The 24395-nt window shown below is 38.1% G+C and overlaps 1 long non-coding RNA gene across 2 annotated transcripts in view; it reads left to right on the forward strand.

The window, feature by feature from the left end:
- Positions 1-22089, forward strand: part of LOC134489208 (uncharacterized) — a 37911-nt gene extending 15822 nt beyond the window's left edge. For both annotated transcript variants that reach the window (XR_010067086.1, XR_010067087.1), the window contains exons 2-3: positions 20482-20727; positions 21514-22089. This is a non-coding gene — a long non-coding RNA (uncharacterized LOC134489208). The remainder of the gene's footprint in view (positions 1-20481; positions 20728-21513) is intronic.
- The last annotated feature ends 2306 nt before the right edge of the window (positions 22090-24395 follow it).

Raw genomic sequence — 24395 nt, forward strand, 5'->3', positions numbered from 1 at the left:
CCAGTGATGAAAAGCCCACCACCTCTTTGGGTAATTGGTTCCACTGTCAAACTTGCTCTTACTGTTGACATGTTATTCCTAGCCTTCAGCTGGAATTCTTGTAATTTAAGACCAACATTCTGGGTCATGCACTGTGGAATGATAAGAGAACAGGTCTTGGCCTTCTTCTCTATGATGCTCTTTCAGGTAATTTAAAAAGTGCAATTGCATCTCCCAATTGGTGTTCTGGTTTAAGGGCTAAGTATACCCAGTTCCTTAAATTTCTCCAGGTCAAAGAACTGGTTTCTATTGTTACTGCCCCTCTCTGAAACAGTTCCAATTTATCTGCAGCCTTCTTGAAGTGCAGTGCTGAAAATTGGAAACAATACTCAAGGTGAAATTTGATCAATAGAAAACAGAGTAGAAATACAGGCACTCCTCACTTACTGACAGTAATTGGGACCAGAAACTCCTTCACTAAGCAATGCAGTCATAAGGTGCAACATCATGTGACTGTGCTGACTTACAACAGCATTTCCAACAGTCCCAGTTGCTGTTGTTAGGTGAATCCCATGTGGTCACAATGTCTTGTGGTCACTTTATTGCCATTTGCAGCTTCTTGCCAGCTTCCCCACTGATTTTGCCTGTTGGAAGCCAGCACTGAAGGTTGCAAATGGCAGTCATGTGACTGCAGGACGCTGCAACATTGTAATTGCAAAGTCGCCAAGTGCTAAAATCACAATCACATGACCGGGATACTGCAATGGCTACAACTATAAGGACTGATCATAAGTACCCCTCATTCAGTGCCAACAGTAACTCAATGTGTGGTCAGTAAGTGAGGACTACCTGTAGTGTATTTCATGATTGGAAATTATATTTGTGTTGATGAAACCTCAAATTCTGTTTGCCTTTTTTGCAACCACATCATCCTGTGGATTCATGTTCAACTTGTGTTCAGGTACAATTCGAAGATATTTGTTTCCCAAGTCCTATTACCAATCCATTCTATACCTGTTCATTTCTTTTCCTTAAAGACATTTGGTTTTCTCTATTAAATTTCATTCTGCTACTTTTAATCCATTTGTCTACTGAAGGTCATTTTGAATTTATTTTTTTGTTTTCTGGAGCATTAGCTAATCCTTCAAATTCTGTGTCATTTGTAGTAATTGTAAACATTTCCTCCAATTCCTCATCCAAGTCATTAAGAAAAATATTGAAAGGTCAGCTCAGGATCTAATTCTGAGGCATCTCATTCAATACCTCTTTCCAGTTTCATGAAAAACCATGGATGAGGACTGTTTCAGTAAGATTTTCAAAATATCTCAAAAGGTCTTGCTCACAAATCCAGCCTTACAGTTTTTCCTTCTTGTGCAGATTACCTTAAAATAAGAGGAAGATCTGTGTGAGTGGAGGCTTTGAAAAGAGCTCAAGACAGTCTACTAACAACTTTGTTTTCCAGATACTTGAATGTTGATCTAGATGGAGTCTTCCTGGGAGATTGATTGTAGGAGAACAAGCAGTTCTCGAGGAGCATGGGGCATTTCTGTACAATGTTTTTCATCAATACAGTTTTCCTTTCTTTTCGTTTTTCTTCACCTGAAAATCATATTGATGAAAGGACAATAGCCAGTGTTATATAGAGCTTAAGATGTTAGGTTAGTACCTAGGAGTTTCCACTGTCGGTCATGAAAAGTTACTGGGTGTCTTTGAACCAGTCATTATCTCTCACTAACCTGGGAAGTTAGTGGGAAAATACCAAAGGAGAGAGTACACTATCTACTCCTTCAAGAGAAAAGGAAGGATATAGATTGAATATCACAATCATCCACCTAATGTTCATGCTGGTAGCTCATACTTAACTAATTTGCTATTCATAATTTCATTGGGTACAAAATATTTTACAGAGCTATGATGTTATGTTATGTCCACAGCATTTACACAGTCTACTAAGGAAGTTGCCCAATGAAAATAAAAAGATAAGGTAAGATTTAATCTTGACAGATCTGTGCTGATGTCTTGTAATCACTGACTTCTAGTAATCACTAATTTTTGCCTTATCCTGTTTTTCATTCATAATTACTTCTTTACATCTGTTCTCCATTTTCTTGCCTAGAGTTATGTCTCCGCTGACTGCTGTTTTCATACAAACTGCATATTCCATAAAAAAGGAGAGAAGGAATTAAATCTCTCTCCCCAAAATTAATAAGCCTTTTCTAAAAGTACCACTGCAATTATCTTTCTGAATTTTTGCAGGTTTTGCAGGCCATATTGATATGTTTAATATAAACACATTGTTGGATTGACGATCACTTGCTCTGGATTCCATTAACACGGGTTGTTGAGAATTATTAACCTGTCACTCCACTCTGTCCCAAGTGCTCATTAATATATGCTTTCACTCTTCAGTCTCAAGATGAGATATGGTTTCACATATTGCTAAGATGTATTATGCAGCCCAGTACTAAGTTCTAGAAAACTGGGGTACAATATTCATGGCCATCCCATGAATTCTAAAGTTTTCTTCTCAGATTACTGAATGCCAATATGCCATACATTCACTACAATCCCATAAAGACATAATGTAAAAGATTTTCAAAAGGAAGATAAAAACTAATACAAACTAATATAAAGAAAGAAAAAGAAAAAGAAAGAAAAAAGACAGCTAAATGTGCAAGAGAAGAAAAAAGAAAAGAAAAAAAGAAAGAAAGAAAAAAGATACAAAGAAGTAGCTTCCGATCTTCTTTACAGCAGTTTTAAGTACAGTTATAAGTTTACCTCTTACTCTATGTTACAACATAACTTTTCTTTCTATAATCTATCCTGTCTAATCATCAGAACCATCTTTAATAAAATAATATATATATTAAAAAGATATAACATAAAAGAGATCAAGTTTCTCGTATGTTTTGTAAAGGGGAAGCGGGTGGGGGGAAGGATTCTTGCATTGAATCCCATTCATATTTTTAAAAAGTATTTTACATTAATCTACTAATCAGAACAGCATATCATTAGAATGCTGCATTTACCCAGTAGTGTGGGCTATTCCCATACTTAGATGAGTGAAACTAACATGGGAATGGGTGTAATAAGCAACTAACAGGGGTACGTGCTCATCTGCAAAATGAGTCATTTCTCATAACTTCAACAACATATGACTAGGAAGGAAGATAGACTGGTGACTGGCTTTGAAAGAAGAATTGTAACTATATACTATCACTCTACAAAGCAAAATAGCAAGCAATTCAAGACATCATATCATAATGTTTGCATTTAGTTCTCCAAATGCATTCAACGGAATTTACATGTTGCTGAAAATGTTGCCCGGCTGCCCTAAAGATGTGGTACCTTTGCCTCTTCCTCTGCCACGTGATATAGCAGGCTCTTCTGACTGGTGCTTCCAACTGGAGTGGAAGGAGAAGGAGAAGGAGAGGGGGAGGGAGGGGGAGGGGGGGAGGGGGAGGGGGAGGAGGAGACTGCAGAGATTGGGATACTCCATCAAGGCATCCTTCCTCGGGCAAAGCTAGACCTGCTCATGTCTCTCATAAAAAATATGCATCACAGCTAACTGTACCTAAATTAATAAAGCCAAAGGGAAACAGGCAAAGAAACATAACATCAAGGAAAACAACAAAAAGGCAAATCTCGTTATGTGATTATTTGTGATTACATTAATGAATAATTCGCCAGTTTACTATTCAGAAAAAGTTCTCTGTTGTATGTTTTTAAGGTCTGACCCCAGGTTACCTCTACTTTGGATAAGTGATCTTTGGCGAATTGGTTTAAATTCTGCGGTCAGTTGAGGGAGAGACCATCTTCTTCCAGACTCAGTCCAGAAGGGCATTTTCCACTCTCCTGATTTTGTACAGATGCCGAGAATCAATTGAAAAGAGAGAGACTTAGAAAGCCCAGCTTGGAAGGGTAACGCGTTATCCAGTGATACTTCCTGTTTAAAGGAATAAAACTGACCAGTTGATAGACAACCAAGAGTTGTTGTAATCTTTTGGATGTTTCCATAGATACCCCTTTTACTGGCCTATTAACTTGAGTGGATTTTTTTTTAATGGGGAAAAAAAATACACTGCATTCAAATGCAACAAGAAGACAATGGTGAGGGTACAGGAGACACTCCAATGGACATCCCTGCCCTGGGCCTCCTTGGGCTCTCAGGTCTCTCAGGGGAAAAGGCTAGGAGTCATATTTTTCCTTTCCTCCCCATCTTGAATGAATTGTCATAGATTACATTAAACCATCATGTGGCTTACTTGCTTGCTTGTGGTTTTGTGTGGTGTGAATCCAACTATTACATCTTCCTTAACCAAGTTTAGGTAAAAAAGAACCCCGTGGCTTAATGTTATGTGAGAACTCAGCCTGGTGCTAAGAAGAGTGTTCTTAATGTCTGGATGACTGATCTTTAGCCTCTAGAAAACAAAAAGAGGAAAGTTCAACCTATGTAATCTAATTTTAAAAAGTTATGCTGTAGTCATACTGGAGAGGGACATACTGAGTTATGCTGACCTAACTATCTGAGAAAGAATCACCATTTCCAGCAAAAAAAAAAAATGATATGCCCACAAGCACAGCAATAACTCCATGGCATGGACTCCATCAATCAAATACATAACAACTCTGTCTTTGTGTTGGACAATGGCCACCCTTCTCAGATTTGGGAATGTATTCCCATGCAAATGTGATTTAATCAGTATCAGTGAGATTGACATCCACATAAACGTTTGCAGAAGGCTTGCCCAATTTGAACAAACTAAATCCCAGTTTTTCTGATCAAGAAAAGGTCTTCTCTCTAGTTCTTTAGTCACAATCCCTACCATGGATGCACTCCACCATCACAGGCTAACCTATAGGGCTACGTTGGTGTGGGGAGGGGAATGTTCTTGGTTTCAGAGGTTCACAATTGTGGTTCTTCTGCATTTTCATATATGATGTTCAAATCCCTCACAGCAGGCTAGGGCTTCTTCAGCCAAACTGCTGCCCTTCTGAGCTTGGGTGTCATGGTTCCTATTTCGATGTTCCTGTGAACATCGTAACCAGTTTCCATGCCATGCTGGTGTTGACACGTGTTACTGTTTGGGAGGGGGCTGCTCTTGTTCTTTGTACCAGGCACTGATGTAGAGACTTTGGAATGTCTATTTGGGTCCTCTCACCTGTTCAAGGACACTTTCCCGAAGACCGGCAGGAGCCGTTAGGAACACCTGCAGGCTGCAGGGAGTGGACTCTTTCTGACTCTGGGGGGAGGGATTGGAACTGTCTAAGCTTTACTTGTTTGAAAGACCCGCGCTTTTGCCATTCTCAGCTTTGCTCTTGAACTTGCATACTATCCAGTAATAAATCAGATATCCATAAGCTTCTTGTGTGAGTCTGGTTGGAAACTTGGGTAGGCGTTCATCACATTGGGGAAAAAAGTAGCAATGAAGATATTTAGTGTCCCCTGCCTCAGTTCTTAGCTGCTCCACGGCTTCATCTCTGTTTTGTGGAAGAGGAAACACCTCTACTCTACCAAGAAAAACAGTCAGATACGGGGTCCCTCATAAGGTGAAGCCTCTTAACATGGGCTGGCAATATGGCTCCTGGGAAAGAATCTAGGAGGCCCCAGAGAAGCTATGCTCTTCAGGAGGTTCTCCATGTTCAGCTCTTTGCGTTCCACTTGCATTTCATGGTCAATAATACTGTATGGCCAATCCAAAAAGGCCGTCAGAGGAAAACAGCAAAACACTCTTCAACTAGAACTTTGGTCAGTTTCCAATCATCAAACAGGCCTCAGAGGCCTCTTGTCAAACCTCACTCAAATACCTCTGTGAGGCACTGACCACTCAAGACCAGTAGCCCATTTCTACCTTTTCTTGCACTAGTACCTAATGTATCTAGTCTGCATAGTCTGAAAAGGCCCGCAGGGGTGGTGTTGTGAGACTTCCGCAGAAAATGCTGGTGAGATTTGTTCTACTCTGGAAGGTTTTTATTCCCTCCCCCCTTTAAAAAAGAAAGAAATTTAGGCCTTCAGTGTTTATTTCAAAAAATGTGATTTGTGTGTGTGCGTGTGCTACCAGCTACCAGCACGATGTTTAAGAGGGCTCTTTCTATTCTTTCTTTATCTCATTGAGTCCCTACAGATGGTTCCAAGCCTTTTAAATAGCCTTCCATCACTGTTTGTTCTTATTATGCTATTGTAAAATGTAACGTTTTCCTTCCTTTTTATAATCCTGACAGTCCGACAAGATAACTTGATCTTGATTTTGATAATCCAGCATTCTTGTGAAAAGTTCATTACCAAATCTTATGGCATGTCATCTGGCACAGCCGGGCTTCAATCTTTATTAGCCTTCTCATTCTCTCAGCCTCCTTCTATATCATCCCATATTATTCATTTTTTAATCTTATAATTTGCTATTGTTTATCAGTTTATAGAGCCTGTCTCACTGGCCCCACTTCTGTATTTTGGCTCACTTCAAAAGCCCATCATCATTCATCATGTTCAATGCTTCTTTCAACAATGGGTATAATTTTAAACACAAAACACAGCTCTCTTTGTGGAAAGCAGGCATTCTAGACAATGGCAGTTTAGGATACTTAGCCTTTTGTTAGCTTTACCAAGCACGCTCTAAACAGGCAGGCTGTTTAGGAACCTGGTATTTAATAAGTAATGCCTGCTGAGAACAGAACCAGTCATAGACCAAAGAGCACCCCAGGTGAAAACATCCTTAGGTTTAGACAGAGTTTGCTTCCTTTTCATAATGCATGGTTTGCACTGATAATCTTTCTTGCTGGAAAACCTACACTACTGTATGTAAACACACATTTAGTTATATAAACATTTCTTTTTTTGTTGCAAACAGTCAGCTGAAACCATGATGACCTTTGGGAGAGCCTGGTTGCTACTGCTTACAGTAGGAGGAAAATGGTGTTAGTCTATGGTGGCAAAAAATGAGGTGGGGGGGAGGAAGGGGAAAACAGGTTGGTTGCACAGATGCAAGTTACATCTGCAGATACAGATGCAGGTTGCATGTTACATCTACACCAACAGCACCATCACAGGCCCCAGTAAGTACACACTGCATAACCAACCTATTTTCTACTCCCCCCGCCTCATTTAAATCCTATACCAGCCTAGCCACTCTATGCATCTGAAAAATTGAGCTACAGCTCATGAAAGCTTATACCTTTCAATAAGATTTGTTAGTCAGAAAAGATGCTACCAGAATCCTTCCAACTAGTAGAAATTGTACTGGGAACTGTCTTGACCCCCCTTGAGAATTGTCCTGGGGAACGTCCTGCAGGGCTTCATCTTGTCTCACATATTATTGGAATTTTATTTGATCATTTGCTGGTGTGGAGCTCCCTGTATGTTGAGATCACTCAGCTGCGCTTCTCCTGAACTCTGATGGACTTATGGAAGAGAATGTGGTGGACATGTCCAGAGCCAATCTGGTAAAGCAGTAAGCTGAAGCTGAACTCAAATCAAACAAGTTGGAGTCGTACCTGACTCCGAGGCTTGACTTCAGGAGTCAGGAGAAGTGTGTGTTCTGAATGTAGCTGCATGCCTCGCTACAAAATGGTTTGCAAGCTGGTGGCAAAAAAGCCATCACATCTGCAAAGTGCTTGAAAAGGCTACAAGCTCTGTGCAGCCACCTGATTGGATCTGCAATGCCATGTGGATTCCCAAATCTGTTTTGGTAGGGGGATTTAATTAAAACTTCAGTGAATTTAAGTATTCTAAGGCTTTGCACAGTCCAACTACTCTTGTAACACAGAATAATGGATCCAGAGTCTAAGCTTGTACTGTAGGACTTTTGTCTACTTGTTTCACTGGGAAAGAAATAAAATATGTCTAGAAACAGCTCAGCAAAAGCACTCCTACTTGGCAGGCCTAAGACATCAGAATTATGTGTTTGCTAAGCCATTAAGATACAGTGGTGAATTTGTGGCTTAGTTAGAGGGAACCGATGAAATATGTCTTACTTTAATCAGTGCTTTCAAGTAATAAAATGTGAGGAGTTAACTTAAGGAGATTTCTTATATTTATTTCCTGAAAACTACCCTAGTCATAAAAATGGGGCTGGACTTGACAAAAATGTTTTCCCTATGCCAGAAGCTCAGCCAATATAACTGTTGAACTATAGTGGATACTGTTAGAAGGATGATTGTTTTTTCTTTCCTTTTGTTTTTGCATTAGCTTCACCTTTCATTTTTTAAAACATTTAGTGTCACTGCAGAAATATAACTGGGATTTTAAGTAATTATCAGAAAGCTTTAAAACACATACATATATACACACCCACATACATATGTATGCATTCACTTGCATATCTTTTATGTCATTTTAAAATTTGTCAGACTTTCAAGTACTTGAGAGGGATATATGTGATGTCAACATTTAACTTTAATATGAATTACTGAGTCCAGGATATTATTGATAATTTGAATGAATTTAGTTCAAAAGTTGGATCACGGGAGTATTTAGATTGATAAGTGGGAGTGGAAAATAAGGCTCTGTGAATTCTGTTCAGTGTGATCTTTAGGTTAAAAATCTCTGAAATAATGTTATTTTAAAAATGAAACAGCAGCAGAAGCAAAAAGAAAAAAAGATCTTAAGGATAGGAAAGGCTGAAGCCTTATGTGCAATAATTATACAAAAATGATTCACTGTAGTCTGTCATTAAAAAAAATGAAGGGCAATTAACAAATAGCGTAATAAAGTCATATACTTTTTAGTAATAGGAATTAGTGTGGCATCATTAAATACTAATTTTGTTTTCGTAGTACGTGATCTGGGGAAATAATATACTGTGCTTCGCTGGGATTCTTAAAGGTCGTGGTAACTTTGTGCTTTTAAGAACTGGGAGTATCTCTTAGAGGTGTCTCTCTCCCAGGGATAGCAGGGGACTGGTGCAACCATCTGCTGTCTGCCTCCCTGCCATCCCTACCATAAGATGCCTAGACTCCCATTCCAGGAAGCCCTGGGCTGTTGATGGGGAGTCCATGAGAAGGGAAAATGGAATGCAGTTGGGAAGCAGCTTTCTCATAAGGATACCCCAGGGCACTGGAGTTGCCAACCTGAGTGCCAGTCCCCACTGATGCTGAAGCTTTTGGCACAGCTATAATTTTAAGCCAGTCTACATGCCCATATGAATACTGATAATCAGAGGAGAGGCAGGTGAGGGGAAATGGTAAAGTCTCTTGGGGACAGATCTTCTTGGTTCATAGCCATTTCCTTGGCTTCTTCCAAAGTTATGCTTCTTTAATTAAAATATAATTAAGAAAATTTTGAAGAAATTTGGAACAAAGGAAAAACCATAAAAGAAAATAAAGATAATAAAGAAAAATAATAAATAGTTAAAAAAGAGAAAGAAAAAAGAGAAAGAAAGATTATAAAGAAGCAGCTTTCAATCTTCTTGACAGCGGTTATAAATACGTTTATATTTTGCCCTCTCTCTCTAAAGTTACATCATGATTTCCTTCTTTCCATAAGCTACCCTTTCTAATCCTCAAACCTATAAATCACAAGTTCATTTTTTTAAGCAAAAAGTCCTTAAGGGGTTTCCAGTCATGGATAAATGTAGTTATTGATCTTTCTCTAATCAAACAAGTTAATTTTGCCATCTCTGCTAGTTGTCATCTTCACCAACCGTTCCTCCATTGTGGGTATTTCAGAGTCTTTCCATTTTTGCTTATATAATAGTCTCACAGCAATAATCATATATAAAAATAATTTTCCATGGCTCTTTTCTAATTGGCTGTCCATTAATCCCAGCAAGAAAAGTTCTGGTTTCAATTGAATGTTGATCTTGAAAATTCTTTGTATCATTATATGTACCTGAACCTAGAAATTTCTGACTTTTTTACAAGTCCGCCAGGCATGATAAAATGACCTTTCATGTTGTCCACATTTCCAACATAAATCTGAAGTACCTTTATACATTCTAGACAATTTTTCTGGAGTAATATACCAATGGTACATAATTTTACAAAAAATCGCTTTTAGATTATAACATAATTTTCAGTCCTTTTAACCATATATTTTCCCACTGTTCCATCAGTACATTGTGTCCAAAGTTCTTAGCCCATTTTATCATACAGTCTTTCACTTATTCTTCTTCCATTTCAAATTTCAATAAAAGTTTATACATTTCAGCAATTACAGTACATGTTCATCATTTGCACATAGCTTAACTTCAAATTGTCTTCTGCTGCTGAATTCCATATGTCCTATTAGCTACCTTAAATCTTTCTCTTAACTATGCACACAAAAACTATTGAAAACTAAAACCCTCTGCAGCCAATTGCTCTTTTGATTTCATATTATATTCTCCATGTTCCTGTTCTAACAGCTCTCAATAAGTTAACCATTTTTCTTTACTTACTGTTTCTTTCCTGTAAAATGTTTTTACATAACCCATAAAGGCATTTTCAGGCACGATCTGGGCTTAAATAGGTTCCATATTCTCAATATGGCACTTATTTATATAACGATTCTTAGAATCTAACCTCACTCTTTCATCCAAACTAAGCAGCAGGCTGCAAAATATAATTTCAGATCAGGCCGCCCCAATCCTCCTTGTTCCTTTGCAACCTGAGGTATTTTATATGCAACTCTTGATTTTTTCCCTTGCCATACAAACTTAGATATATCTTTCTGCAATTGTTTAAATGGTGCATCAGTTGTTAGAATAGGTATTGTTTGAAACAAAACATCATCCTTGGCAGAACATTCATTTTTAATCATAGAAATTCTCCCCAACAATGGCAATTGTAATTTCTCCCATCTTAACATGTTCTTCTAAAGTTCAGCCATGTCTTAACATAATTATTCTGGTATAACATACAATTCATATTAATCATAGTGATACCCAAATATTTCACTGTTTTTTCAGTCTTAAAACCATTTTTTCCATCAATTCCATTTGCTTTTTGATGTTCATATTCTTCATTAACATCTTCATCTTTTGTTGATTAATTTTAAAGCCAGCTAATACCCCAAAGTCTGTTAGTTTTTCCATTAATATTTCTATTCCTTCCAGAGGATCTTCCAAAATTATCACTGGGCCATCAGCAAACAGCCATAATTTATTAGTTTCTCTTTTAATCTTGACTCTAGCAATTCTCTCATCTTGCCTTATACCTCTATTCAATACTTCCAAAGCTAAAATAAATAGCCATGGTGACAAGGGGAATCCTTGTCTAGTCCCTTTCTGTATCTCATGTTTTGTTAATTCCCCATTCATTTACTTATCTGTGCCTTTTGTGAGCTGTAAATTGATTTTACCCATTTGATAAAATTCTCACCAAAGTCCATATCTTCCAACATTTTAAAAAAGAAAGTCCATTTCAAATTGTCAAAGGCCTTTTCTGCATCAAGAAAAATCCATGCTGCTTGTTTTTCATTATGTTGTTCCAAGTATTCCAAAATATCCAGTATGTTTCTAATATTGTCCCTCAACTGCCTTTTAGGTAAAAACCCACATGTCCATGAATAAAGTCCTGTAAAACCATCTTCATTCTCTCAGCTAAAAATCATTGTTAAATAACTTATAATTATTATTCAGTAATGATATCACATGGTAATTTTTTTGGTGAGGTGAAATCTTGACCTTCTTTAGGCACTAATGCTATATTAGCCTCTATCGAACGATCCGGTATCTTTCCAGTCTGTAAAATAGAGTTCATCATATGTTGCAACAGTTGTAGTAGTTCATCTTAAAAATGGTTATAATAAGAGGCTGGTATACTGTCTAGTCCAGGCACTTTCCCTATTTTGACCTTTTTTATAGCTCCACAAACTTCCCTTATTGTTATAGGTCTATTCATTAATTGTTTCTCTTTTTCTGTGAAATTATCAGTTGTTATGGTATTTCCATCTTGTAATTTTAATATCATTTTTTCTCTTCTTCTTTCCTCAGTTTATATGCCAACCATTTCCCTGGCTTATTTGCAAATTCAAAATTCTTTTGTTTTGCATAATTCATTTTTACCTCCATTTCTCTTACTGTTAACAAAAACAACTGCTATTGTAAAAGTTTAAATTGTGGCGAAATAATCTTTTTTGGAAATTTCTTTAATTCTTCTTATGTCATTTTTATCTCATTTAAAATCACCTGAGTTTTCTCTTGTCTCTTTTTTTAAAGTTACGTTTCTTTAATTAAAAAAACAAATACGATTGTTGCATAAGGAGAGGATGAATATGTATATATGATGAACAGATTTGCTTCTCTATGGGAAGATGTGTTCATGGGTCAAGACAGTCCCATGAACTGTTTGATCAGTTATGGGCAGATTCCCAGAGAAGCTGAAAACCCCATACTGTTGGTTGTTCATCAGATAATCAACATCCTCAAATATCCCCTCCATTAATGAAGATAACAAAGGTCAGCAGTGAGAGGTAGGACAACCTATCACGACCCTGGCAAGACATTATCTAAATACAGTAAGAAATTAGTTACAGTAGGAATTCATGGAGCCAGTGTGGTGTAGTGGTTAAGGCACCAGGCTACGAACCAGGAGACTGTGAGTTCTAGTCCCACCTTAGGGACAAATCCAGCGAGGTGACCCTGGGCCAGTCACTCTCTCTCAGCCTTAACAAGAAGGCAATGGCCAATCACTTTCAAAATCTTGCCAAGAAAACTTCAGGGACTAGTCTAGGCAGTCACCAGGAGTCAACACTGACTCAAAGGAAAAACAACAACAACAAAATTATAGCAAGGGAAGATTTCATGCTGAGAATAAATATGCCTGTTGGAAAAATTTTTGAGGTAAATGAACAGGTAGTTTGGTTTGCTTGTTTGTTTGATATAAGCAAAAATCAACATGTGTCTTCATAATTGGAATGGAATGATTTGAGAGTTTTAAGAAATTAAATGTGAAAGGAAGTAGTAGTGAACAGATTCATTGATCCCTTTCAGCGAGCATATATTTTGCCACCACTAAGCAAGCTTTGGCTATTACCCTTTGCATCAGTTCACCAGTCCATGTTGCAGAAGCCCAATGACACCAGTTTTCTATACAGTAGTGTAAGGAAAGCAGGCAATTATTGCAAAGAAAAGTTAAAAAAAAATAGAGATGAAACCTTCCACAATTCCCATGCTATAAATATTTGGCAGAGCTGGCCCTGGGAGGTGTCTAAATGGGCACATGGAAGAACTATATGGGAAATATTCAGTCTATGATTTATTGATTTATTTATTTGGTATCTTGTATGTTATCCTATTATTATTTACATCTAATCAGGGAGGGAGGGTAGGTTGGTCTAGTTAGCAAATTTTTGACTGGTATTGTTTCAGCCCATCTGTCATTTGCAAATGTATGCGATATGTTTCACACCAATGTTTTTGTTTGCTCCCATTGTCTGCAAGCATTTTTTTGTCACTAGTCAGTTCCAGTTTGGCATTAGAACCATTTGTATTTTTTCCCTGTGCCCACATAGCTATTGTTTTCCATTTCCTCTGGACCATCTACAATGGTCGACAACAATTAAATATCTTCCTGTGAATGCAGTGACTTTGAAAAGAGAGCTCCTTGGCACTACTTCACACATTGTCAATTTGTTGTTTATAATTCCATGTACCCATAATTGTGATGTCATGGTAGACAGGATACTTGAAAAGTGTCCATTTCTTTGATCAAGCCATTGCTCTTCCTATGTATGTGCACATAAAGCACAACATAGTTTTTTATATATGATATTAAAGTAAGCGTGTGAAATGGTTATCCTAGGCTCAGACTGCAAGTTATTCTGATTCCTTTATGTCTGTCATCTGTTTTAAAATAAAATTAAGAAGAATCTGGGGCAGGTTCCACTTTGGGTGTTCTTATAAAATAGTGAGGAATGGTTCCCATTGTCCTGAATTTTTATCACACTGGTCCTCACACGAAGTGTGCCTGTGGTGGAGAGGACGGGTGAAGGAGGGGGTCCAGAAGGGTGGCTTCATGCTGAATCCACAGCATCTCCATTCAGAGCATCTCCAGGCTCATATACTATTTGAGTATATGTGGTGGAAAATGCAGTGAGATGAATATTGGACGTTGGTAGTTTGATTGCTCTTCAGACATACATACAGTACCCCTAGGTTGTGTGGATGGGAGTTCTAGTCAAAAACAGATCAAGAAGACCAGGTATTGTTTTAGTACCCATTGCCTCTTAATATGTGCAGCTCGGGAAGTGAAAAATAAAACCTGAATTGCCTCTCTGCAGCAGATGAAATAAAACTTGCTTTCTGTTTGCATTCCTTTGCTTGCATGAATGAAATGGAAAAACCTTGTCTCTTTTCATCCACAGATGACAGACAGATCAGGATGATTTTGAACTGATGAAGCAACCCCATCTGCATGTTCTTTATCCCACACAGATGCAGCCAGCCCTAAAACTGCTTTGGGATGTGAAAAACCAGATTGGAAAAAAATAAAAAATAAAAACTGGAAATCCCCATAATGTCTTATTTGAATTATAGTAAGCCAGTAAAATTTTCTGGAGTCCTTGCTGATTCAATATAGTCAATGAGCTTGAACCTAAATCTCATCATTCCAGTTTTGAGGATTGTTCATGTCAAACTTTAAAACTTATTTTTGGCCCCTTCTGTTACAATTTTTCTTTCACCTCTCATTTTAGGACTTTAATTAGAAGGAAACTATGGTTTAAATAATGGTGCTTTGGTGCCCTCTATTGGCCCAAAGTGGACATTTATCTTGGGAGAAATAGCAATTGATTGTGATCTTAAATATTTTCATGCAGATAGATCCTGCAAGCTCAGAAAGTAATTATTACTCTACTAAAAATTATTAGTTGAGTTATTTATTTACCCATGAAAGTTGAAATTGGGTGGCAGTTTCATAATCCAGAGTGGACATTGTAGAAGAGTGTCCAGTGCCCTTGCCAGAAGTCGTTAGGAATTGCTGAAGGCAGCTCAGAGGAGTGCAAAGCCTACCTTTGGTTTGCACTGGCCCCGACACCAAAGATAGACCATAGATTTGCACTATTAGCAAAGACTATTTGCCCATACTTGCAAACTAAAATATCCACACCATAGCTAAAGTGCGCAGGATTGTGCTAGGAAAGCAATCCACCCTTAGCGCATTCACACTGTATATATCTAGGAAGACTCAGCCATTAAAAGAGAATTAGAATGGTCTCTGGAGTCAGTTTTCAAGTGTAATCAACAAGACAACATCTGTGCACATTTTAGCCATTTCTGTGCAGATAGACCAAGCAGCCCCCAGCAGCCTCTGTGTCTCTCCCTGCATTGCACTTCACTGTTCAGTGCAGGCTAACTTCATGGGCCTCAAATGAAACCAGCCCATGAGGGGCATGCAAAGGCCAGGATGGTGACAATCCTTGCTCTTTTTTCCTTGCACTCAACTTTTTACAGTATATATTGCTGTCTATGAGACTAGTGGCCTTTTCTGGTTTCTCCCTCCCATTTCCACACTGGCATTTTCATTGCAGCACTTTACATTAAAATGCAGGGGGCTGACATTCTTCTTTATGGCTGCCACCTGGACAGCCTTTACAAATGGGCAAACCGTACACTTGGACTGCCAAGCAGAAGAATGTGCCAGGCATGGCTCAGTAACAGTTTTTATGTGTGTATACAGATTGCTATTAGCTAGGAGGTGTGTGTGTGTGTGTGTAAGTGTGCATCTATATATCTCTACACCACATCTGCTATGCTTTTCCCTTGTAATTGTTGTTAGTGAGCTGATGTCTTCATTTTGTTGGCCTACAGTTCACTCTCTGTCCCTGAATTTCTGAGATTTAGGAGACCAATATTCATATGCAAGTCCATGCACGTGTTTGAATGAAACCATGAGTAATAATGGGCCTGGTGGTGTCTATGAGCTCTGTGTGAATATTTTATTTGGACTTGCTTGCAGTGGTTTGAGAAGAAGAGGAAGGAAATCACAAGTGAAGATATCCAAGCTGTTTCAGCAGCTGAAGCCTGTGCAGAGTGAAGTTCACATTAGCAACAGCAGTGTCAATAACAAGTCACAAAGACATCAAAACGATGACGTGTGTTGCAATAGTATATATGTAATTCCGTCATGACATCTGACACCAAGATGGGAATCATGATGACATTACTTGCCTCCCCGTTTCCATTCCTGCAGATGCCCAAGTTCACAATTGGAAGGATAAGGAGGAAATGGAAAGGGAGAAGTTCATGCTGAAATCAGAGTGGGAGAATAAGCCACTGGGCTACCCCCAAAGCAGGAAAAGAGGAACTTGCAATCTGGTCACATAGTTCTAATAGTAGGCTGAATCACTCTTCAATGGCTCCCATCAGATTAGATAGAGATTTGAAGATAAAAGTGAATTATTTTCCAATTAGGCTACAGGCTGCCCTCTTTGTGGTGTCTTTCAGCTGAGCTGGACAGCATTTTTCTGGGCCACCAAAGCTCCAGAATGAAAGGGAGTAAAATGTTTTTCAACAACATGGCCATGCTTGGAGCAATCTCAGGGTTGGGGAAGAATGACTTTTGTTTTCAAAATGACTTCCACAAAAGCTGAATGATGTTGAACAATGACAGGCAGCTTTTCTTAAAGAGAGTTTCCATTAGGTTATCCACTCTCCACTGAATGAATGAATGAATCCATGATGTTAAATGAAAGCTCAGTTGAAATCTGCCTTGCAATTTCTCAAAAGTTTCCTTATTCTGCAAAAAACAAAGGGGGTGGGTGTGTTTTTCTATCTAATCCTTGAGTGCTTGAGATTTTCTTGGCAATGTTTTTCAGCTTACCCTATTGCTAGAGGTGTGCAAGATGCTCTTCTCTTTTATGCATCTTTTCCTTTCTCTGCCTACACTTCCCAATTTGAAAAAAACTCAGTAGGAGGCATTTTCTCCTAATTTCTTTCTTGGGAATTAATTGAAGCATGGGAGGCTAGCTGGAAAGATAATGGTACAATGAAAGACAAGATGTTCACACTTACTTCTTGGTAACTTGTAACTAAATAAATATAAGAATACCCCACTCCACTTACAAGAATTTAACTCTCCATGGAATTAATCTGAATGGGAAGAGCTGGCTCAGCTTTCTTCAAGTTAGTGCTCTACAATTGTCAACAGCCTTGAAGAAGACCAGATTGGAGAAAGCTGTTCTGAGTTGTTCTCTCAGTGTGGTTTCCAAAGATTATACAGATCTGAAAGTTGGATTAGGACCCCAAGAGAGGTATGAATGTATCCTTGAAAGAACTGAGAATGAATTGTTGGACATGCACATCTATTTCAAGAGAAATAGCACAACCCTATTCACATCATGCCTATTACGTTCACAGAATTTAATGAGACAAATTTATGGAATTTTACAATTTATTTGTTTTAAAATAATGAAATAAAAAAGTCTACATCACCCTAGAAATAGTGATTTCTATTATAATGTGAAAAAACCCTAAATATGTTATTGTGACATTTTTCAACATTACAAGAAAAACCATCAAAAAAGATTCATAAATAACTAGAAAAAGTTAGCACAAACATTAAACTTACCATTAAATCTAGACCATATAGCAACATGCTGTGTCATCTTCTCATTTGTCAGAACACCAGACTTTTCAGATGACAAACTCAAAACAGACGACAAACTCAAAACCTCAAACCGTTCCTTAAAATCAGGAAGATAACTTTCTTTCCAATTACATAATGGTTTCCCATTTGCCATATCCTAGGCTCAGTAGAGTCAGAGTTCTTCATGAGATGACAGATTCCATGTTTTAAGAATATAATTCAACATCACACTGAGATCCTTAACTATAATATTTCTTCCCAAAATTATATTAACATATGTAGTGATTTGAAGCCAAAACAAAGCTATAACAGAATAGGACCAAATCATATGAGTTAAACGACCTTCAAATTTCTTACGTTGCCAGCATAAGAAATCTAAGGTCTATCCCTTTTTAAACATTCCTTGGGGATGCAATAAACATGAAATACTATTTTCTGATAATTAATTTCATTTTAAAATCTTAAGTGTATTTAATGTTTTTTAAAAACACCTAAACCCATGGTTTCTACAAAATTCAGCATTCCAATTCTTCATTCCACAGTTCAAATATATAACAAATACTTACATGCATTTCACATTTTAAATACATTATAAAACTGAATTGTTGGTTTCTGTTAAAGTACCGCATCTCTTAAAGAAGCTAAGATTGTAGGCTACTGAAGTATCGAGGCCAGCATGCTGGTTGGGGAATTCTGGGATCTTAAAGTTGCCAAGGTTGAGAAACATCTGGGCCATGCTGTTTAAATAATACATGTTTTAGATGTATAGATAAAATCAGATACCATAAAATTTTGATAAATAAAAATAAAATAAATATATTGGCAAGAATATATTGGAGGTAAGTCCTACTCAAAACATAATCTCTCAACATTTTTAAAACAACTATTAGAAATCAATGTATTTAGAATGTTAATCCTTTGTTTGGCCCAAGCATTCCTATAGAAAGTATTCCCCACAATTTTAAAATGGGGGTTATCCCACAACATTAATTTCTCTTGTGATTTGGGAATTAATTTCTCATAAATAAGTAAGGGAGGGGAGTCCCACAAGTTGCCTGAGTAAGGTAATACACATTCTTAAAGAAAGAATTTACTCTAGTTTAATGTATGTTTTTGACAAAGAAGAAGGGTTGCCATCATTGTTTCCCTTTCCAAATTTTTTGTGGAATATCCAATCTCCTTTGTCCTTACAGCAGTTGTTTGTTTGTTTGTTTTTCCCTTTCCTTTTGGTTACTCCTCAAAGTGTTCCATTATCTGAAATCTGAGAGTTTAATCTACGAGACTTCTCTAATGAAAGAGTAGCAAGATCTGGAGTTAGTGATCTGGGCCACTGCTGCACCAGCTTTGGTGTTTCCTTCAAGATCCATTACTCTGTTGGAAGTTCTAAAAGGGGCCTTTTGTGGGGCATTGCTTGGCCGTTGAAAGTGATGGTCAACAAAAATATGCACTAGCTAGATTTAACACAGGGCAATACAAAAACATCCTCTGAGCTGCTACATTCCCCCAGTCACCAAAGACAATAAAGAGCAATGGCTATTTTGGGAATCAAACCAAGGAGATCCAGGTCAGCAATGCCACTTAGCCATGAAAACTCACTGGATGATCTCCCATTCTAGAACTTGTGCTGGTCACTTTTTCTCTGTCTACCCAACTTCATGGGATGTTGTGAGAATAAAATTGCTGGCTGTACGTTATCCTAAGAAAATGGATATGTAAATATAGGATTCCATTTGCCTTCTCTTTTGTTCTTTTACTTTAATATCATGCAGTTTATCTCTATTTATCTCTTTTTTATTATATGGAAATGACCATTTTAGATTATTTGTTGACTTGTTATTAACTGGCATTTTAGTTTCCAGAATAGGAGAAAGAAGCATGTTAGTAGTTCAGTAATTAAACAGAGTTTATTATGAAAATATTGGGCTTAGCCCAAATCACATGTGAACTTCAGTGTGCAAATGTGACAGAAAAAATGGCTCAGCCTTCTTATTTCAGAGACTAAGGACTATTTTGCTCCTTTCCAGAATTCCCTCTGAAGTTGCTGTTTGTATTTCAAGAGGGGTTTCAACTAAACACATGCCTTGAAAAACAAATACAGCTCAGAACTTGGTTTGCTTATCTGTGTAAAAGGGGGGGAATCAGCTTTTCACACTGACCTCACAGTCCTGAGTCTGCTCAGAGTTCTCTGCTGCTATTATTTATATTAATGTTATATATTATTAATATAAGTAACAACATATACATTAATTGCATGTACACATTTATGCACTTAATACTTAGTTTCATGCCCCTTAGTTTTATTAGAAGCAAAAGAGTTGCTGCAGTGAGGTCTGAGTTAGGATGCTAAAGTTGGGGCCTGAATCCCTGTTCAGTCATAAAGCAAAGGAAATGGCAAGGAAAGTTACCATCTTTTACCTAAAACTTCCTCAGATCGTTGTAAAATCTCCCTGAGAGCTACACCAGAGACATACAGCAAAGATCCATATTAAACAATGCTATAAGATCCCTATTAAGCTAGATTTAGCACCACAAATATTTAGAGTCAAGCCTTTGACAAAAAAAAAAATCTTAATTTTTAAAGAATAATTGCCATAAGGAGCTGGACATTTTTTATTTGCAACCTCCTTTATTTGCATTTTTTTAACCTCCCCCCCCACTGCATTTCCTTAGCAATATTCAGAGATATTCTATGACAATCTCACAAGTACGTTTTGGAATGTATGTGAATATGTGCGTTAATTCTGGGACATTTTTCTCATGGTTTTTTTTCATTCTTTCTCAGAATGTGAATAGATTCCACCCATGGTCTTTTCCATTAATTTCTTGTTCCATATTTACTTTAGGGTACTGCTTGAAAAACAAAATGGTCTCAGGAGTTTTGGAAATGGGGGGTGAGAAGGAAGATATTCCTGTTCATCACCACAATGAACTACCCTGTGTACTTTGTGCCACATCCCGTTTTTATTCTAGCCGCCATTTCATGGTTCCTTGTCCTTTTAGGTAAACAACACGCACTGATGAAACATACCTTACGATTTCCATCTTGCCTCCCACAATCTTGATACCGCATTTTCCTGTTGAGCTGCAAAACACTTTTTTCAGAATGACTTAAATTAGAAACATGGGCCAACTGAAAGGAAGTGAAATGAAAGACAAGAAAATGCTATAAATTGCAATCGAGACTCACCAGGCAATTGGGGCCCACTTTGAAATCCTACCACCTTGACTGAGTCAGTGAAAAGAGAGGTAAGAGATAAACAGATGCTGCCTTTGGAAAATACCATCCACAGATGTCTTTTCTGATGGTGAACACGTCACAGTAAGAGATCCTGGGCAAACAGTGCTTCTCATTCAAAGAGTGGTGTGTCACTGAGCTTAGCCTGTGACGCTAGTTGTTATTCACATTCATCTACCATTAAGGGAGGGTTCTGCATGGCAAGGGACGCACCGCTACCATGATCCTAACTGCACAGGCCATTTGTGAAAGTTCAAAATAGTTAACAGTATTTCAGCAACCAATGGAAGGTAGGCTATCACTATACTGCAGAACAGGAAGACAGAGGCAGTAAGAATTGGCCATGATGGAGATAAGAACTGGACCAAACATGAACCATGTCACTGATTACTTTTTTTAATAACAGCTGCCTCACTGGTGGTTGAAATCCATGCCTGTTACTGAGGAGTAAATCCTGCTGTATTTAGATAGAGTTACCTTCCCTAATTCTATCCTTGCAGCTTTCTCTTTCAAACCAGTAAGAAAGGCATACTGTTAGATAACCTGAGAGCTCCTTCACATGGTGGTATATCATCCCTTTGAGATAGGCCAGATGAGGCAACAGTTTCCACAAGAAATACTGGAGCTCTGTTTTACTGAAATAGGCTTCGGGAACAGAATCTTGAAAGCCTGAAAGCATTTCCCCTCCCTTTCTCTTATACCAGAGAGTTAAGGCGGGTTTAAGTTCCTTTCTAATGTTCTTTTTTTCCCCCCAGGCTTAAATCATGTTTTACTAACTGTCACATTCCTTCTCCAAGGTCATCTCTGTGCTTCTCTACCCGGTATGACAACAGGACTCTAGAGCACCACTTTGATGTGATTTATAGCTTCTTCTCATCATTCTTGCAAAATTGGCTGCCAAGTTTTTCTACTATTTTTCTGAACAGAATATACACGTGAATTCCATTATTTTGGGAAGTTACTATCAGATGAGGAAGCCAAAGGGTGATGTTGGACTTGAGCTTGGACTGATGCAAGTGAAGTGAACTGAACCAGCTTGAAGATTTTAAGATCAAAGCCTGTGCAAGTGCAGAGATGTTGTCTTCAAAAGTCAGCACTCACAGCTGGGGAAAGGACTAGCCAGACCATAATGGTCTGTTGTCAGCCTAATAAAAATACAACAGAGGGTTGGGAAAGATCCCTGCACATTTCTCAGTTGTCTGGGAAACAACAGGCAGTCTGTCAGCACAGAGAAGGGGTGGTAGAAAGAAATGAAGAAGACTGTACCCTAATGAGCTGAGAGATAAACTGGATTCTAAATTGAAGTGATCCAGTTGTTGAAATTTCTGTACTAGTACTCCTTACCCTGTCAATAAATCTGGTTTTAAAAAGGGCTCAGTGGAAATCTTGCTTTTGACTCTCACCTTCCTCCTCTGTATGTGATGTGTTGGCAAAAGCTGAAAAGGGCTTCCGTAGACAGAATCTCAGAATAGTTTTGTTATATTTAACATTAAAACACTGATCAAAGGTGGGATGAGTTTTCAACATCCTGCATTGGGTGGAGGGTTCAGTCTTTTTCCTGTCAAGTTCACCACCATGTGTATCTATTGACAAGTCCATTCCTGTGCATTTCCATCATGATTTACAGCTGGGGGTGGGAGTGCGAAAACGAAGTGCATATTGTTTTAACACAAATATGTTTAAGTGCATATTGTTTTAACACATTTTGTTTTAGAATATTCATTTCCACACATTTGTAATTCCAAAGCACTTATCTATTTGATCCTAACACATGCATTTTTACATAGGTTCTGTTTGTCTGTTCAGCTAAACACTGTGTTGCAATCTGCAGAGTACTGAAGGTGAAGGATAGCCACTGTCTTATCCTTACTTCAGTCCAGCAATGGCAGGGAAGGTGAGTTCATACCAGAATCAGAAGGTTGAAAACCCTTGAATGTCTCTCTCATGCAGGCATGCATGGGTGTCTGCTAGATCACACCTCTCACAACTTGATGCCCAACAGATATGTTGTTGTAGCCAAAGAGAAGTTATAGGCCAACCACATCTAGAAGGCAGACAGATGGTCAGAACACATATTTTTGTTGTTAGCAAAATGAGTCATAGGCCAAATCTCTGCACTGTATGCATTTCATTTCTTCAGCTCTGAAGAATATAGATTTTGCTTCTGTGGTTTCAGTTCCAGGAAGCAGTGTGGTTAATCACTCATTTCAAAACTATTAATTTATCTTGTTAATATTGAGTTTAATACTTTCAATATAGCATCAGTCTGTCAGTCTTCATGAAAATTCTAACTTGACCTACATTTTTGAAGATTAGGTTTGCTGAGGTTACAGATTTTAATTCTAAAAGCTATCTGCCTCTCTAGAAAAAAGGCCATGTGGGTAATAATATCTAATTCCTCGCCCAGACCCATCATCAGCATCCAAGCTTGTGGGACAGGTGCCAGGGCCAACTAAACTCAGAAAAACCTTGACAGATGAAACCAGTCTCCATTTTTATAATGTTCAGAACAGCTGAAAGCAAATATATGATCCAGTACTCTGAACAGCAGATACCTTTATGCAATGGTAAAAGAAGGACCTGGAGAAGAGAAAAAAATTTTTTTTCTGTTCTTGACCATTTTGTGTGTATTCATGCAGCCATATATGCAGATGGCATCTGTCATAACCAATCCTAAAAGGGCAAGGAAGCTAAGGGAATATGAAACATTGAAAGCATCATGAAACCCTTATCTGCCGTTCTTCTCAATTTTAGCCATGCATGCAGAGAATTATGCTAGTTTACCTGCTATGATCAAGATGGAGCAAGTTGCCAAGCATATACACACATGTACACACCATCCAAGCCAAACTTATTTTAGAAGCCTTACTGGACCACATGTTTGACCTGGGCTTCAGGATTCAGGACTGAACTGAGAAACATTAAAGTAAAGGAATGCTAATTCTGATCGATCTTGTCATCATGGAGATTGTTGGGTCCTGCTCTGGTTCTTTGAGATGGAGAGAACTATAAACCTAAATAAATAATTTTCAAATATTTGCAGATTGGTAGGGTAAGAGATTAGCAGAATATTCCAATAGGAATTTGGATGGGAGAGGGACATTTTAAGAAGATAGGAATTGAAGGCTGGTTCACAATGGCTACCGCTTCCTTCACACCCATGGTAGCTCTGCCTCCTTCTAATGGCACATATGTCATTTGGTGAGAGGCAGCATCAAAATAGCCCTGAAGCTGGAAAGGAAAGGAAAGGAAAGGGAGAGAGAAAGAAAGGAAAGTCGGTCTCCTACAGGTGAACACAACCAGAACTGTATTCTCTTGTAAGTTCATCTGTACCAGTTGAATTTCTATAGTTCATCCATTTGGAACAAAGCAGTTCAAGTTTCATTTTACCCTCATGGAAAACTTTGTGCTGCAAGAATGGTCTTCTGTGAAGTCCTTGGTGCTCTCTGAGCTTGGTTGTTTGCTTGCAGATATTTCATTGCCCGACTAGGTAACATCATCAGTGCTAGTGGGTGTGGGGTTTGGTCCCTGTTTATATACAGTAGCTTGCCCTGCCAGTGTTGGTGGGGGTGTGGTTTTCTCCTTGGTAGTTCCTTGATTAGGTAAAGGTAAAGGTTTCCCTTGACGTAAAGTCCAGTCGTGTCCGACTCTAGGGGGCGGTGCTCATCTCCGTTTCAAA

This window comes from Candoia aspera, chromosome 1 (assembly GCF_035149785.1).
Source record: "Candoia aspera isolate rCanAsp1 chromosome 1, rCanAsp1.hap2, whole genome shotgun sequence".
Taxonomy (NCBI): Eukaryota; Metazoa; Chordata; class Lepidosauria; order Squamata; family Boidae; genus Candoia; species Candoia aspera.